Consider the following 17,439-nt stretch of genomic DNA (forward strand, 5'->3'; position numbering starts at 1 on the left):
CTTTTGCAGATATGTTTTCTTTTCTCTTGTGTAGACACTAGCAATGAAGTGACTGGATCATAAGACAGGCACACATTTGACTTCTAGAGACACTGCCAGTTGCTCTTCAGAATTGTTGTGCCACGTTAGATTTCAGCCAGCAGAGTGTGAGTGTCAAGTCTTTCACGTCCTTGTCAGTCTGAGATGGGCAGGGTGGTAGCTAGCAGAGAGAAACTGGAGATTACAGCCTTGCATGTGCCACAGCCATGCGTGGACCACATAAAACCAGCCACCTTCTGATCCAACCTCAGCTGCTAGGTTTCCCAGGCTAGAAATATCCAAAATGGCTGAGGCTGGGTTCCTGTGGTGACCTTGACATCATTAAGATGTCATAATAAAATGCCCATGGTTGGCACACCCACTCCCATGATGCACCTGAGGCCATGACACTTGCAAGATTTCCAGAAAAGGGTCGAGAAATGGGAGGCACTCAAGCCCTGCCCCCAAACTCCACCCCCTATTTGAACATTCAATTAAAGCACCTCCTCACATGCTAATCCCCTCTGGCTCCAGAGCCTATGAGGGAGCAGGAGACCCCGAATATTATGCAGAACAATTAATCTATTGGGTTCATAATATTCTAAACACAACCAGAAGAGGGAACACAGAGATGGTTTGTTCCTCTGCTAGTGTCTGGCTGCCCTGCGATGAAATCCTAGCTCTCAGCAGATGGGGGTGCGAATCAGTTCCAGTCTCTTTGCATCTTCTCCCAAGTTGACCCTGTTCTTTGAAGCCATCATAGCCTGTGGGAAATAGCCAATTTCTTGACAAGTTTTCAGGGGCAGAAATGGCTGAAAATTTTATTCAAACTTCATTGGGTGGAAGAATCTCCAGGCAGGACACAAGCATCGAGTCTCATTGAGTGTTTTGGAGGAAAGGACACTGATTAGGGACTTACTGTGTTTGAGAATTGAATGTGTGGGTGGACTTTTTTTTTTTTTTTCAAAGAACCAGCACCCATATGGCATGCCAGCACCGCAGGCCAGGGCGTTAACCTGCTGCACCACAGCACCAGCCCGTGTAAGTGGATTTTGACAAATATTAGAATCACAAATCCACAGCAGAGAAGCCAGGCTCAGTGTTGTCAGTTCTGTTCTCCGGGTTTCCCTTTGGGATTTACTTCAGGGGTGTCTCAGGATGAGACTTCGATGCTGCAAGGTAGCAGGGTGGTCTGTAAACCTTGTTTGACTTTTTCTCCTTCAATCCACTGTCTGGAGATCTCTCCGAGGCTGTAGGTGCAGGTCTTCGGAGTGGAGGCATAGCTGGCGTGTATGCAACCACATTTGTGTCTCTTCCTCTTGCTAGAGACCCACACAATACCCGACTTGTGAGGAGCGTCTGAGGCCGTCTGGCATTAGGCTGGCAGGTTGCCAAGTGTTCGGTCTGTGCTGTGGGGCTGATGCAGGCCTCACAGCTGCTTTCCAAATGCAGGGCAGTTGGCCACAGAGGAAGCTCCGAGATGTTCAAGGTCTGGGCTGTGGCTCACCCCAGGCTCCACACAGCACCAACAGTCCCCTCTGCCGCTTCAAGCCACACCAGCTCAGCCTGGCCGGCTGCAGACTGTTTCTTGATCTAGGTCCCATTTCTTAGTCAAAACTGGGAGATGTTCAGGTGAGTCAGAGAATGCTTTTGAGTAGCATACCCACATGTTACCTCCAAAATCCAAACATAGAGGTTTCATGTTCTCAATAGTAACAGGGGCCAGATGGAGGGACCCCCACACTTCAGACGACTGCACCACAAAATTTCACTGAAGTGGGAAAACTCCAGACTTGGGGGAAGTTTGCTCCTACCCCTGGCATGCAGAAGTCTGAGCAGTGTTGCAGAGCGGTTACTACCTCCTCAGCACCAATACCACGATCAGTCTAAGGGCCCCAGTGAGGTCCTGTGCGAGAGCAGGCGGTAAACGGCTTTGAATGCAGGTGCTAGATGATACCAGGTGCTGGTGTCCAAGCCTTGCTCCCTTAGCCTAAAGTTTCCTTGCCTGCTTTTATGTCTGCAAATCCTTCTCTAAATAAAAATTAACTCAGAGAGTAGAGAGAATGGCAGAGCTGCCCCACAAGTGCTATCATTCGCTTCTCCAACAGATGACATCTCGCTATTCAGTCTTGTCTTGAGGGCTTTCCTTTCCAGAACTCAAACCCTGACCAAAAAAGGAGCTACCACCTATGTGCAGCCCTCAGGCTGACTGGAGCCCACCTATCATCGTTAAGTTTCCCTGAATAACACGATATTGCCATCCAAAGGAAGGACAGGAGCACCAAGACAACCAGGGACCTGGACGTGTGCTGAACACGTACCTCTCATCCCCAGCTTCGATCTGTAAGAGTCTTCACTCCTGACCCTTCAAGGAGCCCAGGAATTAACCATAGCTGCCCAGCTCCTTGCTCTGTGCTTTGCAATAAACACACTTTCTGTATGGTGCTGAGCAGACCCAGTTTTGGGGGTTCTGTAACAATTCCTGCAGCCATTTGTGGGGTCTCTCTGTCTGGCCTGGAACACAGGGCTGCAGACTGAATGCTACCTATAGGTAAGGAAGATAAAAGGTGCTGCTGGCACTGGAACTGAAGCCACCCTTGTGGCGGTCTTTATGATTAAGGCCAGAGAAGAAGTACTAACCATAGCAGTAGTTGCCTGCTAGTGCCAAAGGATGTGTTGATTTTCTCCATTACTAAATCCACAGCTGGAAGAGCAGATGCCATTGCAATAATTACTCGTGTAATTTTAAGAATCCACTGTCATTCTCCATAATCCATTTCTCTTTTGCAGTTGAATACACAAAGTGAATAGATTCATGACCAGCATCACCGCCTCATTTTTTAAAAGGATTTACTTATTTATTTGAAAGGCAGAATTACAGAGAGAGAGAGAGAGAGAGAGAGAGAGAGAGAGAGGTCTTCAATCTGCTGGTTTACTCCCCATATGGCAGGAGATGAGCTGATCTAAAACCAAGAGCTTCTTCTGGGTCTCCCATGTGGGTCCAGGGGCCCAAGCACTTGGACCATCTTCAATTGTTTTCCCAGGCCATAGCAGAGAGCTGGATCGGAAGTAGAACAGCCAGGACATGAACGGGTGGCCATATGGAATGCTGGTGCCACAGACAGAAGCTTAACCTACTATGCCACAGTGCCCACAGTACCCACAGTGCCCTTACCCTCCCATCCCCCACTACCATCCAGGCATTAATGGTGGCAATAATCTTTGTGATCCCTCCAGGATACAGCATTGCTTTTGGTTTACTTTTTCGATTGGGATTTTAGTCAAATTCCTTTTCACACTGTAAATAGCCTTTGTCATGGACGCATTATAGAGATTCGGTCTGGAGTTGGGGGATAGCTATAGGGTGGTACAGGTGCCCACTGTGTTCACAGTGAGGCCAGAGGCACAACTTCTTTGGTTGTCTAATGAAAGCAGCCCTGTTTGCCCGATGGACAAAAGGTGCCATTTTAAGTCTCCAGGAAGTGAGGTCAGTCCAGAGCCTTGGTCTGTAATCCCTGAGAAGTCTGTTTCTCTGGCCCTAGTGCACAGGCACTAGGCTGGGAGGAAGAAGAACGTTACGCTGTGGCCACACGCCAGTGTTCTTTGGCAAGGGATCTGGTTTTCCTGTCATCTGAAACTGGTCAAGTCTGGTTGAGAGGCTCCGATTCACTGGGCTTTTCTGACGGTACAGTTCAAGTAATGCCAGGGACACCATCATGTACCAGGGGCATATGAGACAGCCAGACTCTCTGATCACTGTTCTGTTTGTTATGGCAGACACACCTGCATTATAACCTAGAGCAGTCAACGAGAGTGCACAGATTGGGTGGCATAAGCAGCAGAAATGTGCTCCTGCACAGCCCGGAGGGTGGAAATCAAGGCAAGGAGCTTCCTGAGCTGGTTCCCGGGAGGCCTCTCTTCCTGGCTTGTAGACTCTGCTTCTCACTGGGTCCTTGAGTAGGCTTGCTTCTGCGAGCAGAGCGAGAGAGAGAACTCAAATGTCTCCTCCTCTTCCAGGAAGGTCACCGGTCCTATTGGCTCAGGGACTTAGTCTGTGACTCGCTGAGCTGTAATTACCTAAGAAGTTCCCATCTCCTAGTGCAGTTGCATAGGAACTAGCCAGGGCTTCAAAATATGGACTTGGTGGTGGTGTGGGGGCGGCTGGTGGGAAGGACATTGAGCAGAGGGGGTTAAGCCACTTGCTGGGATGTCAGTGTCCTGTATTGGAGTACTGGTTTGATTCCTGGCTGTTCCACTTCCAATCCAGCTCCCTGCTAATGCATCCTGGGAGGGAGACAGCAGATGACAGCTCAAGTGCTTGGGTCCCTGCCACCCACATGGGAGACCCAGCTGGGGTTTCAGACTCCTGGCATGGCACAGCCCTGGTTATTTCAGGCATTTGGAGACTGAACCAGCAAATGGAAGTTCTCTCTATATATATTCCTCTCTGTAACACTGCTTTTCAAATAGATGAAAAGAAATAAACGTTTTAAAATATATGAATTGTGGGACGAGGAAGAGGCTCCCATTCAGGACACCAAGATGTGTTAGAGAGATGGGCAGAGCAAGGGGAGATCAGGTCAGGAGTGAACAGCAGCAGAGGCGATGCAGAGGGGAGACAGTAAGAGGAGCAGCAGGCCCTGGAGACAGTGATGTGTGAAGCAGAGTTCCTGACCTGCAGCAACCACAAGGAAAACCAAATACGAGAATCCAGGTCGTGGGCTTCAGGACAAGCTCCCTCTCCACGCGACATTCCGGCATTTGAAAAACCCACAGAGGCCTGAGGATTGCCGGCCCCTCCCCTGGCGCTGCCACGGTCTGCCCTGGAGCAGTGCTCATTTCTCAGGTGCCCTCAGGAAAGGAGTAGCCTTGTCGTGAGGACGCAGGGGCACAGAGAAGGAGGGGACACACAGCCTTGCTAAGTCACCAGTTTGTCACCATTCAGCAAGCCACATCTCTGTGCAGCCACACCACTTCTCGGCTGGTGGTCCCCTTCTCATCACCAGCTCAGCAGGAAAGTACAGTTGCCCTGTCTCCTCGGGGTCTTCATTTCCCACGGCTTCCTGGGTATGTGACACTGAAATAAAATCGCATGGCTTTCTGTTCCTAAAGGCCCTAGAGTGGTAGTTAAAGCCAGGTGGCTTGCACCAGGTGGCAGGGTGGCTGGCGCTCTTTCCCCCTGAGGGCAGGACACTGTGGTCTCTGTGTGAGACCCTCAGCTGATGGGCTGGAAGAGGGATGGAGTCTCTTGACAACAAACACCAGAGACAGGCCTAATGAGCATGTCTGTTTATTAGCAATCAGGCACAGACTTTTATAGGGTAAGGGGGGAGAAAAAACCTGGGGTAGTAACAGCAATTCTATAAGGTGTGACCCCTAACCAATGGACTTATGGGTCACATAGGCCACATAAGCCCCTGGGCTCCTTTGTGCAACCGGCCCACATCTGAAACGTGGGAGTTGCTTATTGGCTCTCTGTTTATCAGTTGTAAAGGCACAGCCACAAGACTTCCAACAGGAAGCGGGATGGGGGAAATGGGCCTGGAGCTCCTGCTGCCTGCCAGCAGCCAGGCTGTGGGGTCCCGCCCAACCTCCCGCAGGGCAGGGCAGGCAGTCCCGTGGGATCACCCACAGGACACTGAGTTTGTGAGTGAAGGCAGGGTGGGTCTTCTTGGTTCACTGAGTCTTTGGTCTCACTGAAGGTGTTGTAAAAGCTTTGACCTTGGAAGAGAATGCCGCTAGGAATTGTCTATGGCGTGCACCTAGTTTGGGTCCTGTTAATTTCTGGATTGTATACGTGAATGAGTTTAAGAGACAATAAACCGAGATAACTGTGCTTGGAAACGACTCAGAGCACGGGCCAGCAGCCTCCTGTGCAAGCCAGGACAGGGAGGCAGCAGGAGCTGCTAAGGATCCCGTCCCCTGGTCCTGCCCTGTGGAAACCAGGCAGACAGAGGATGGGAGAAACCCATGCAAACACGTCTCGGCATTTATCAAGAGTTGGTGAAAATGCAGTACAACAGCATCCGTTGCCTGTCGTCTTTCTTTAGAGGAAGTACTGCAAGAAGGGAGGATTTCCATGTTTCTGGGGTTTAGCTTAGCAGGCCCGGGCACCACCACACTGACAGGTGTCCTGCTCCCCTTGGATCCATGTGTTCCCTACATTCAGAGAGCGTCACCCCACGTGAGAGCTAACATTGTCTCCACTGAACCATGGAGACACCCCAGGGCTTGGAAACCTGGAGGTGTCTTGGTTTCCACTAGGGAGAGTCCCACAACCCCAGGGCCTCCCTTCTCCCTTTCCCTAAGGCTTTGTCTGCTTTGGGGGAGAGGTTTTTCTCCATCGGGAGGAGGAGTGGTGCTGATGGTGGTGGTGGTGATAAGAGCAGCCTCTGTGTGGTTCTGGATTCCTGCCCGGTAGCACAGGCCCCTGTGCACACAGGGTGTTACCTGGCCCTCATGCTATCACCTCAGAAGTACATGTGTGTGCTGGGCTAGGAGGGTGGGCGGGGGTGCCTGCCACCCCAGGGCCTGTTGGTCAGGAGGAACATGGGGGACCTGGTCTTGGACTCATGTTTTTGTTTCATTTCAAGCCTACTGGAAGGTGGTGAAGTTGTACAAGATAAAGTATGACCATGATTGCTTGCCACAAGGGACAGGGGGATTTTAATCACTTGCCATGGTGGTCCTTTCTGGGAGTGGCCTTGAGGAGAATGTGTTTTTGACTGACTGTCTAGCTGAACCAGTAAGTTTTTCCAGGTAGAAAAAGTGCCAAGAATGAAGCACAAGAAGAAAGGCACTCTGTCTAGTGTATCACAGCAGGGATCAGCACCTCGTTCTGATCACACCAGAGAAAATGAAATTATCTCAATAGCTTGGATACAATGTTTGCAGGGGTGACAGACACATGGACATAATTAGGAAAAATAATGAGACTTTAAAAAATTTATTTGCAAGGCAGAGAGAGAGATCTTCCATCTGCTGGTTCATTCCTCCAGTGACTGGGGTTGGACCAGGCTGAAGCCAGGAGCCAGGAACTCCCTCTGGATCTCCCGCATGGGTGGCAGAAATCCAAGCACTTGGGCCATCTTCTGATGTTTTCTTAGATACATTAGCAGGGAGCCGGATCAGAAACAGAGCAACCCGGACTCAAATCAGTGCTCCAAGAGGGGATGCCTGCTACAGCCTGCAGGTAACCCAACCTGCTACAGCACAATGGTAGCCTCCAATCAGACTTCTTTTTGACAAGGACTTTGTCCCATACGGAGATATCAGTGACTTTAGATGATCCAGTTGATGACCCTCTTGAATTATTCATCCTTATCAGTCACCAGTACACACAAGGGAACAACTAGATAGTGGTTGACTAGGAACAGGTGAAGAAATCAGTGATTTCAAAGCAAGATCAGTTAAAGTATTAGAAATAAATGCAAGACCAACAAAGAGGAGGACACCAAAGCTCAAGCTATTTTCTTGGAAGTGGCAGAAGTTCTGCCTGGTGCAGATATTAAACCCCCCAGAAATGTGCTGTTTTTGTGTAAATTAAATCCAGTGATCGCAAATGACAATCTCAAAGCAATATCTCCATGATTTGGATCAATAAGAAATTGTGACGTGACCTGGGATTGAAAGATGAGATAATCCCCTGGTTTTTTCCCCTGTTTTCTTTTTATTGAATTTGGAAAATGAGATTTGTGAGGAAGCATTTTTCAAAATGGACAATGTACTTATAAGTACCATAAATACTCATGGTTTTAGTCAGTCTGCTGCTAAGGTTAAATGGAAAGGAAAAAGGCAGAAATACCAAGAGTGATTTCCAGGAGTATAGAAAAGAACAGGGTGATCCATCTAATTTGGCTTTGGAAGATAAAGTGAACACCAAACAGCATGCCATACCTGATCTTGTGTTAGATGAGGAGGTGGAGACTAAATTAAGTCATGCATATGCAAATAAAAACACAAGAAGGAAATCCATCACCACTCTGAAGGAAAGAATGAGACTACTACGTGCCAATCGAAAACACTACAGGTGGCCTTTGTGACACAGCCTTGTCTATTGAGGGCATTTGGGGAGTGAACTAGCAGCTAGAAGATCTGTCCTTCCTCCTCTCTCTGTTACTGTGCCTATCAAATAAATAAATATTTTTTAAAAATCAATCATGGCATCTTCAGGAAAATGGGGTCGGCCCTATGAAGAAGAACAAAACTGTTAGGAGAAACAGCAAGGTCAAAATATTACCCACCCCGGATCATCGGCCGGCTTCCTGGGGACTTCTGTAAAGCACAGCTGAAGAGCTGTCGTGCAAAGTCATTTATTTGCAGCAATTAAGGAGGTCCCTGGGAGTAATTTCCACAGCTGCAGCTTCACAAGCAGTCGAATCAGGCGTCTTTTATTTTGGGGCAATGAACCTGTAAGAAGGGACATCCTTGCCATTACTTGTGGGGTTAGGCACCTGTCCCCCAGGCACAGCTCATCAATAGGCAGCACCAGAGATTGTGTGATATGGTAATAAGGCTTAAACCCCTCCTGGAGAAGAGATCTCAGCTTCAAGATGCAGCAAAAGGGTGACCTGTGGGTACTTTCTGAACCATTTGTGCATCTGTTGCTCTTGCAGTAGGGTCGGACCGTCCAGGGTGGCTGGGGATCACGTCTTTCCCCAGAATGTGACTGAAAACCTGGAAGACAGGTTTGGAGAACTTCAGCAGCTTTTAGGGTCTTGAAATAGAAATGAATTGCCACAAGGACTTTTGGGCTGCTGGGCATGAAGTGGTGACAAAAATAGACATTGACCTCAAAACTGAAGTCATAGCCGATCTTGAGAAGGGATCACCACAAACCCAAACACCATTGCCGAAAGTTAAACTTCGGTACAGAAACACTGTAAAAGTTTAACTGAGCAGACCAGGTTCTCACCAGTCTAGCAGCACAGACTAAGGTGAGAGCAGAGTGTTTGGAAAGAGCAGACGCTACAGCTGTTTGTGGAAACAAGACAAAGAGAACGTGGTTTTCTATGTCCCTACTTAGAGGTTAGTGGCCTCTGGTGAAACGTTGCAGCTGTTACTGTTTGCATCAGACTTGTTTGTTTCTGTAGGAATCAAGGTGCTGCCGCCAAAGCGCCTCCCAGGTGACAAGCATTTTAACACTGAAGAGACAGGGTGTAAAGGGAGACCGAGGGAGAACTTCAGATATCTGAAGCTCACGAAAAATCTAAGTACAGAATCAAGAGACAGAACCGAGAATGAGTGGTTTGCATATTCGCGCTTGTCTAACTTGGAGTGCCAAGAAGCCGACTGAAGATTCTGTGTCAAAGCAGTGACAGACCCGGCTGCCATTGCTCTTTCACACTAAGGTTCTGGCCCTTTAGAATAATACTGATGGTGCGGGCCGCTGGAAGACAAGAACTCAAACATCTTTCCTTGCGTTTTTATACTATATTCTTATACATAAGAAGAATCCTAGGTTTTCAAAATCTTCCACATTTTCCATTCTTCTTTTCTTTGAGGAAGTACTTGACTCCTGCGGAAGAGCATCAGCGTGAGTATCTAAGAGTATCTAAGGCACGAGGAGTGATACTGACCCGTGAGCCTTGAGCCAGGCTCAGGGACTGAAGAGCAGCTCCTCTTCAGAACCCACTCTGTGCCCTCTCTGCTGTTATTTTGCGTTTTGCATTTGTGAGTCTTTTATAATTTTATAACATATGCATGAATCCCTAAATGAAATATGAAGTTTGTAGGGTTTTGAGTGTTTATATATGATAAGGTAAAAGGCAAAAAAGTAGTGAGAACTGAAGTAAAGGGAACGGACGTGATCAATGATATTAGTAATAATAACTCTGATTTCTGCTTCAAAACCTCATGTTCATTTCCATTGTATACCTACAAATAAACCTAAGTAATATAGGATAGTAAAATGAATAATATAAGGATGGTATAAAAATCATACCACAGTCTACTAATATAAGTGTTCAGGTACTATCTAAATACAGGTAGACAAGCATATCAAGGTTTCCAGGAAGATGGATCCATGTACGTATCACAATTCACCTACTAAGTGCAATGAAAAATTTTGGGCATTACACACAACATGGACACTACATGCGACACGGACATTTTATGCAACATGAACGTAAGATGACTCTGGCTAAGGACCCTGGGACCAGAGGAATGATACAGTGACAGACCACTGGAGTTCTCCTTTTGCCTCAGATAACCTGGACTTAGAGCTTGGAAATCTGAAATGCCAATGAATATGTGGAAAGAGGAAAATTGGCTCCCTTCCTCCCTTCTAGCTTCATGGTGAAAAAGGACATAAAATGGATGAACAGAACAATAATTTCAATTACATATGTGTGCAGGGAATTCGATAAACATATGAGACTCAGGCAAGTGGAGCAGTGGTTAACACACTGCTTGTCACATCTGCATTCCATGTTACTGAGTACTGGGACTTGTACCCCGCCTCTGCTTCTGATTCCAGCTTCCTGCTAAGGCACACTTTGGGAGACAGCAGGCTCGAGCAATTGGGTCCCTGCAACCCATGTGGAAGACCCGGATAGCGTTCCTGGCTCCTGACTTTGGCCTACTCCAGTCTTGGTTGTTCTGGGCACTTTGGGAGTGAGCCAGCTGATAGAAGATACCTGTCTCTGTGTCTGCTTTTCAAATAAATAAATAAATAGATAAACAAACAATTGTTTAAAAAGAGACCAAAGGTTTCTTGTTCTGCAGATGAAAAGATAGTTGGTAAAGTTGTACCTGGTACAAATACCTTCAACCCTATTTCCTCAGAATGTGACTATATTTGAAGACAAGCCTGTATAGCTTATATATATAGCCTATACATATGTAATTATAGATTATATGTAATTATATATATGCAATTATATAGCTTACATATATAGGCCTATATAATTTCCTATAGGCTTATAGGAGGGGAGGGGAGAGAAGGTGCCCTCATTACCACCACACCAGCCTTTCTCTACTCCATAAGGCCTCACTTTTCCCCACATGAAGCATATACTGTAATTACGTGCTTCACCTAATTACTTTGTCGTCTGAGCAATTAAGTTTCATAAAGACAGATTGTTGTCTTACTTAAGTTTTTCATATCCACATTTCCTTCAGTGTCCAGCACCCACACACAAACTCAAAAAGACTTCTTTAAGCAATGCACCCAAAGGAGAACAAGGAAATCCCAAGAGGTTGTTGACCATCTCACAGAAGCAAAGACAGTAAGACTCACATCTGCAACCTGATGACCTAAATTGTGTTCCCAAACTTTCTATCTGACCACCAGGCTCAGGACGGGGAGTGCGTGTGTTAGTAACAGTGGTGGAGAAACGTGTTGATACCTCGGCAGGCACCCTCTGGCAAAAATTAAAATCGCCTGCCTTATCTCGTCCTGAGGGGGCATTTGACAACTACTTTGTTTTGATCGGGAAAACGTGCCTGGTTGTACCTGCCACTGTTGACACCAGTCCTTTAGAAGGACACACACTGCAGAAGCGGGATTTTCTCTTAATAGGAAGGGGACTAGCATTTCCTGTTCCGCATAAAGGAAAACGCTGACATCAGCCACATAAAATTTAAAGAAAGTCGGGAAGGGCTGCTCGGCCCCATTGGTAGTTTAGCTCAGCAGGTTAGGACACAGCCCTGTATTGCCGAGGTGCCGTGTTCGACTCCCATGGGGTTCCATGAAGGGGATCTGTTTTACCCCCGCCACTTTCTCAGGACAACTGGCGCCTTTCGTTAGCTCCAGTCCACACCATATTTGAGAGCACTGCTCTCGTTACAGCCTCTTTATTTACAATCTTTCCTGCTTAAAACAAAAAAAAAACAAAAACAAAAAACGATGGGGAGAGGAGAGAAGGCGTCCCAGCCGCCTTGTCGTGCGTGACGGGCCGGGGCTGCTGCGGAGGCGATGGGGCGCTCCCGGGGCGAGGGAAGCACCTGCCGCAGGCTCTGGGCCTGACATCTGATGTCTTAGAAGGATGCACTGTGACAACTATTTTCTTAACCCCCCCCCTTTTGATCAAAAATAACATCAATCTTGACCATAAGAATGTCATCGATAGATTTGACCTGATTATCTACAACTGCGAATACAAGCTGTCTTGTTTGTTTTGCTGGAAGTTTCCATGAAGACTCTCACATTTGACTTAAAAAGGCAGAGAAACAGAGCTGGAGAGAGCTTGAGAGAAATCTCGCATCTGCTTTCACTCCAGGGCTGGAATAGCCAAAGCCAGGAGAAAGGAACTCTGTCTCCACCTCTTGCGTGGGTGGTGGCAGGGACCCAAGGACCTCAGCAAGACCCTGGAATCTAGAGCAGAGCTGGGCTTGAAGCAGGCACTCAGATAAGGGATGTGAGCGTTCCAAGCAGCCTCCTAACCTCTACACCAGACACCCGATTTACTGTTTGCTGACCTTGTGACTGGCCTGCTCAGAAGCCAAGAACTCGCTTGCCACATTTACCCTCAGTGCCTATACAAGCGAATCTCTCTTTTCTGAAGATCCCCAAAATATTCCCTGGGTGCTGGGCCTGCAGGAAGTGTCCTTCCACAGTTGCCGGCAAGGCTAGGAACCCCTAGCAGGTGCTAGGCCAGTTTTCCTGCAGTTTATTAACTTTAGCTTCTTTTAAATGTCTGATCCTACCCGACTAAATGAGCATTGTTTTCAAGTATACCAGATGCAAAACCTTGGTTGTGTGCATCCCAGTGAAAAGGTGGAAGGGTTCTTATTGGAGCTTTGCAAATACCTGTATTGTCATGAAAATAAGGACAGAAGTAAATCCCCTAATGCTGAAGGGATCAGACAAGAACCATTACTGCAAGGAAAGGGGCAGAACAGAGAGGATACGGGAATCAAACTCACAGCCCAGACGAAGTTATTCCAGGGGAAATGTTTGCAGAGATGGCTAACTAGTGCTGTGGGCACAGAGTGAACACATGGCAGAGAGCAAGAATTTAGTTGCCAGCTGGGTTTTTATAGCATAAGCCAGGAAAGGCCCATGGGGTGGGGTGGGGCTGAGCTAGCTTTTCCCAGGTAGGCCTTCCTCTACGTGGGCCGGGTGAGTTGGCAAAGAATGCGGAGGGTGGGGTGGGAAAAATACAGGGCATGGGACCAAGCCGGCCTAAGGATGCAGGGCCCATGACCTTGCTCAGTTAATGAAGACACTTAACAAACGTTTCATTTCAGTTTAGCAAAGCAGAGCCTACTACACATTATTATGTCAATGGCTCAAAGATGTTCAACATTCAGAAAATTGAACAAACAGTATGAACAACATTCCAGAAAAGAAAGTCTCTAAAGCAGAAAGCCACCATCTCTCATGAGTTTACTCAATACGATGTAATTAGTTCTTGCTCATGGTATCTCGAATGTGCCGCGTTCCGGTCCTGCTTGGACACAGGGAGTCTGAGGCCTTCAATAGGCCTTCTCAGGGCTTAGGCCAGTCTGCAGTGTTTATAACGCTGGACTAGTCCCTAGACTGTGGACCAAATAAGCGTTAGCTTTGTATCAGTATGCCTGTAGAATCAGCGCAAGGGTCTCCCACAGATGCATGGGGGGCTGTCGTGGGGTGCAGCTCTTCGCTTCTGAAGGAGTTAAGAAGTTCATGCTCTAAGTTTGTGTTCTCATTTTGTCACTCTCCTCATCTGCGTGTAAGCCTGTTAGTGTCCTCCCGGCTTCTGTGGACATGGAAGGTCTTGTTGGTCCAGTGTCTCCTGTGCCCATGCGCTTCCTGGAAATGCTGACTCAGCAGAATGGTCTTCTCATTTGAGTGATGTCGCGAGAAGCTTATTCCCAAAGGTGCCCAGCATAGTCTTTCTCCACCATGCTTTGAGACACACTTGCTGTGTGGACTCCGGCCTGTAGCTGATTGTAAGCAGAGAAGCACCAAAGCAAAACAAAATAACTCAATGTCAGTGACAAATATTTTAGATGGCTGGAGTTTATTACATGTTTTGAAAAGTAGATTTGATGAGACTTCACAAGAATGACATTTAATAAGGAATCTTGTTTACCTGTGGTGTGCAAAGCAACACAGCTGACCCAAATAAGTTTTGGGCAAAATACTTGTGAACGTGGTAAAGAACCATGCTGTCAAAGAGGACAGTGAACGTTACATTTAATTTGTAAAAGTAGATGAACATCGAGTATAGAGATTTGATAAGTCTGGAGTAGGCCTACTCATTTGTATATTAATAAAACTCCAGGGGCTGGCACTGTGCTGCCACCTACAGTGCTGGCATCCCATATGGGTGCCAGTTCCTGTCTCAGCTGCTCTGCTTCTGATCCAGCTCCCTGCTAATGGCCTGGGAAGGCAGCGGAAGATGGCCCAACTACCCAGGCCCAGCCACCCATGTGTTAGACCTGGAAGAAGCTCCTGGCTCCTGGTTTTGGCCTGGCTTGGCCCAGTAATGGCCATTCCAGCCACCTGGAGACTGAACCAGCAGATGGAAGATCAATCTCTCTCCAACTCTGACTTACAAAATAAATAAATCTTTAAAAAACAACCTCCATAAGCATGTGATATAAATCTTCAATTGTGAACCACTGAAGTTGTGACCAAGTTAACATTAAAAAGAACATAATTATGAGTGATTATCTGCTCATGGTGGTGTCTGATGTCAGACAAGCAACACTAGGACTCCGATGCGTCATGATGGGTCATGAACGTTGAGAGCAGCGCTGCCTCCAGGGAATTCCCTCTCAGTGTGTCATTCCTGAAATATCTGCATCAACAGTGTAGCTACACAAACAGAACCTAGGGCAGACTGTGCATTTCACCTCCTCCCCCTTCTCCTCCTCCTACGTATCTCTTACTACTTTGAGCATTGTTTGACAGTAACATAACAATTAAACTTGATTCTTTCTAGAACTTCCCCCCTCCCCAAGGAGAAGCAACAAATTTTTATGATTTTCTGGGGTGGTCCTTTATGGAAATCTCAAAGATAGTTTTAGGTGCCAACATTTTTCTGAAACTTTTATTTTACAGTTAGTATTTGGTTTGGGGAAGGCAAAAAAGAAAATTACAAGGACATTGGGACATAGGATAGGGATCAGATCATGGATGGTAGAGAAAATACTTGGCTGCTTATTTCAAAGTGAGAATAAAAAATTTAACAATAAACATAGGTGATATGATTGTAAAGAATTTCAGCTTATTCCTAAGTCAGAAACTTTTGTTTCCTTAAATAATTGAAGATACAATAAAGTTAGTATAAACAGTGTTCTGCTAAAACACAAAATGTTTGCTAAGCAGATTACATGGACAAAACACAAATACAGAAACTTTTCATATTGTGTGTGAAGGCAACAAACAATAAGTGAAGGAAACAAGTTTATCAAAATTGAGCAAATTTTCCCTAGACTTAGCCCATTTCACAGCTTTTGAAACTCAGGTATTCAAAAAACCAAGACATAAAATTCATTTCCAAGTTTTGACTTTCATTACGCCCTTTCACATTTTGGAACAATTCGACACTTTTCGTTAGAAGTCCACAAGAGCAGAGCTCATTTCATTCCATTAATAAGATATTAACATGCTCCATGTGCAGCACTGTTGTCTTCAAAGGAGTTATTAAGCATCTGAAAGATTTGTATTGGGATTATTTGTTAATGGAATAAACATTTCAGGTCGCTTAATCCATTTTCTGTTGCTATATTTGCTCATGGTTCTGAAGAGGGGACACTCGAGACTGGGTGGCCTATGTGATGGGGACCAGGCAGAGCAGGGCATCACGTGATATCAGACTGCTTATTAATAATTTCCAATATTAATAATCCTGTGGGTTCTCGCCACTTCCTCAAAGAATTCTGAATACTGGCTCAATAGATCAGACAACATGGAACGTTTTTAAGGATTTCATTCCATGAGAGAAATGCGCAGGAAAGTGAGGGCTTTATTTAGGGGAGAAAGAGAGGTCTAGAAGCTAAGTGGGTCTATACCAAGCAGAGAGCAGGCCAGGAGTGAGCCATGTGGAGCAAGCATGCAGGCAGGAAAGCAGAGAGTAGGGGCAACAAGGGAAGGGCCCACCTTGTTCCAGGCCTTTTATTTACTCCCAAAGGGGGACTGGTTATGTAGTGATTGGCAGGTGGGCATACAGGTGGGATCAGGTAGAGGCATGAGATCATACAGGGGGCATAGTTTTCCAGCTCACAAATCTAATAGATTTTACTCTATCTGCCTGCCTCTACCATTCGCACAGTGTGCTAGCTCAGGCCTCCCTTCTGTTCTTTTAAAGCTGCAGATCCCCTGGTCAGTGTCCCATGCGACCTCACTGAACCTATCTCAAATATCATAGATTAAGTTCCCGCCCTCTTTATCTCTCACAGTAGGGATTAAATTTCAACAACTGTATTTTGGTGGGGACATTCAAACCACAGCACCAAGTATTTGTGGACTTTAAATCTTCAAAGCATGAATTTGTCGGTGCTTTCAAAGGTTGGAGCAACAGCATTTGGATTCAAGGGTCCTTTGAATGCTGGTCCATCAGAGAATTAAAACGAGGAAGAGGAAGTGCTTGAGATGAATTACTGTGTTTGAAGAATGTGCTGCCTGTTCCAGGTGCAAAAACATTTTTTAAATTCATTTAAAAAATCATAGTTCAAGATCTGATTTATGTATCCTTAAAATCCAAGCTGTCAAATATCCTATTTTCCAATGTTTTCCCTCTGGCTTGATGCCTTTTTTCTGCTTGCTTCCTTGAGTGTGTTTCAACCATTCTTTTTACGAATACTCACTGTTCTATAAAAACACCTTCTCTGAATCTGTTATTTGTGAAACTGTAAGTGATTTGCCATATATTGTCTCATCTTCCTCCTGTTAATCTACTTCCCTCTTCTGTCCTCATTCTTCACCCAGGCTGTGAGGCCTCTGGAAGATGTTAATGATGCAGTGAGCTTGCCTTTGGCTGCAGGCTGAGATCGGAGGAGCTGACAGGTGTCAGGGAGTCAGAGTTTGGCACTTGACCTGTGTGTCTTCATTAGCACATACCTGAGAGACTGTTTGGCCCAGTTTGGGTTTTTGCTTAGTCTAGGGCAGGAAGAACACTTTTAATGCCTGCCTGATAAATCTCCAGGTATTTCCAGCCTTCACTGGATCAGATCGCAGCAGAGGTCGAGTGTCACGAGGCCTGTGCTCATCTTGTCTGCAGGGAACTGCTGCGAACACAAGGCGAAGTCAGGTCTCCTGCGCAATGCAAGACGGACTGCGGGTGTATGCCAACACTTGGCAAAGTGAGCAGAGGTGAGTGTGGAACTCCAAGCACGCGACCTGAGAAATCTCTGCAGAGAAAGCTCAGGCCCTGCTGTGTGTGCTCGGGCTGCAGGGAGCTGGTGCGAGGTGGTGCCTCACTGAGTCACGGTGATGCCCACGCTTCTGGAGGTGACCATCCATTTGTGGTTTTCCCCCTCCAATCAGTG

The 17,439-nt window shown here is 46.6% G+C and overlaps 1 long non-coding RNA gene across 1 annotated transcript in view; it reads left to right on the plus strand.

The window, feature by feature from the left end:
- Positions 1-17,439, plus strand: part of LOC103345140 (uncharacterized) — a 297,246-nt gene that overhangs the window by 188,151 nt on the left and 91,656 nt on the right. The window lies entirely within an intron of this gene.

Source organism: Oryctolagus cuniculus, chromosome 5 (genome assembly GCF_051225735.1).
Source record: "Oryctolagus cuniculus isolate XC-2025 breed Fujian yellow rabbit chromosome 5, ASM5122573v1, whole genome shotgun sequence".
In the NCBI taxonomy this organism is placed as follows: domain Eukaryota; kingdom Metazoa; phylum Chordata; class Mammalia; order Lagomorpha; family Leporidae; genus Oryctolagus; species Oryctolagus cuniculus.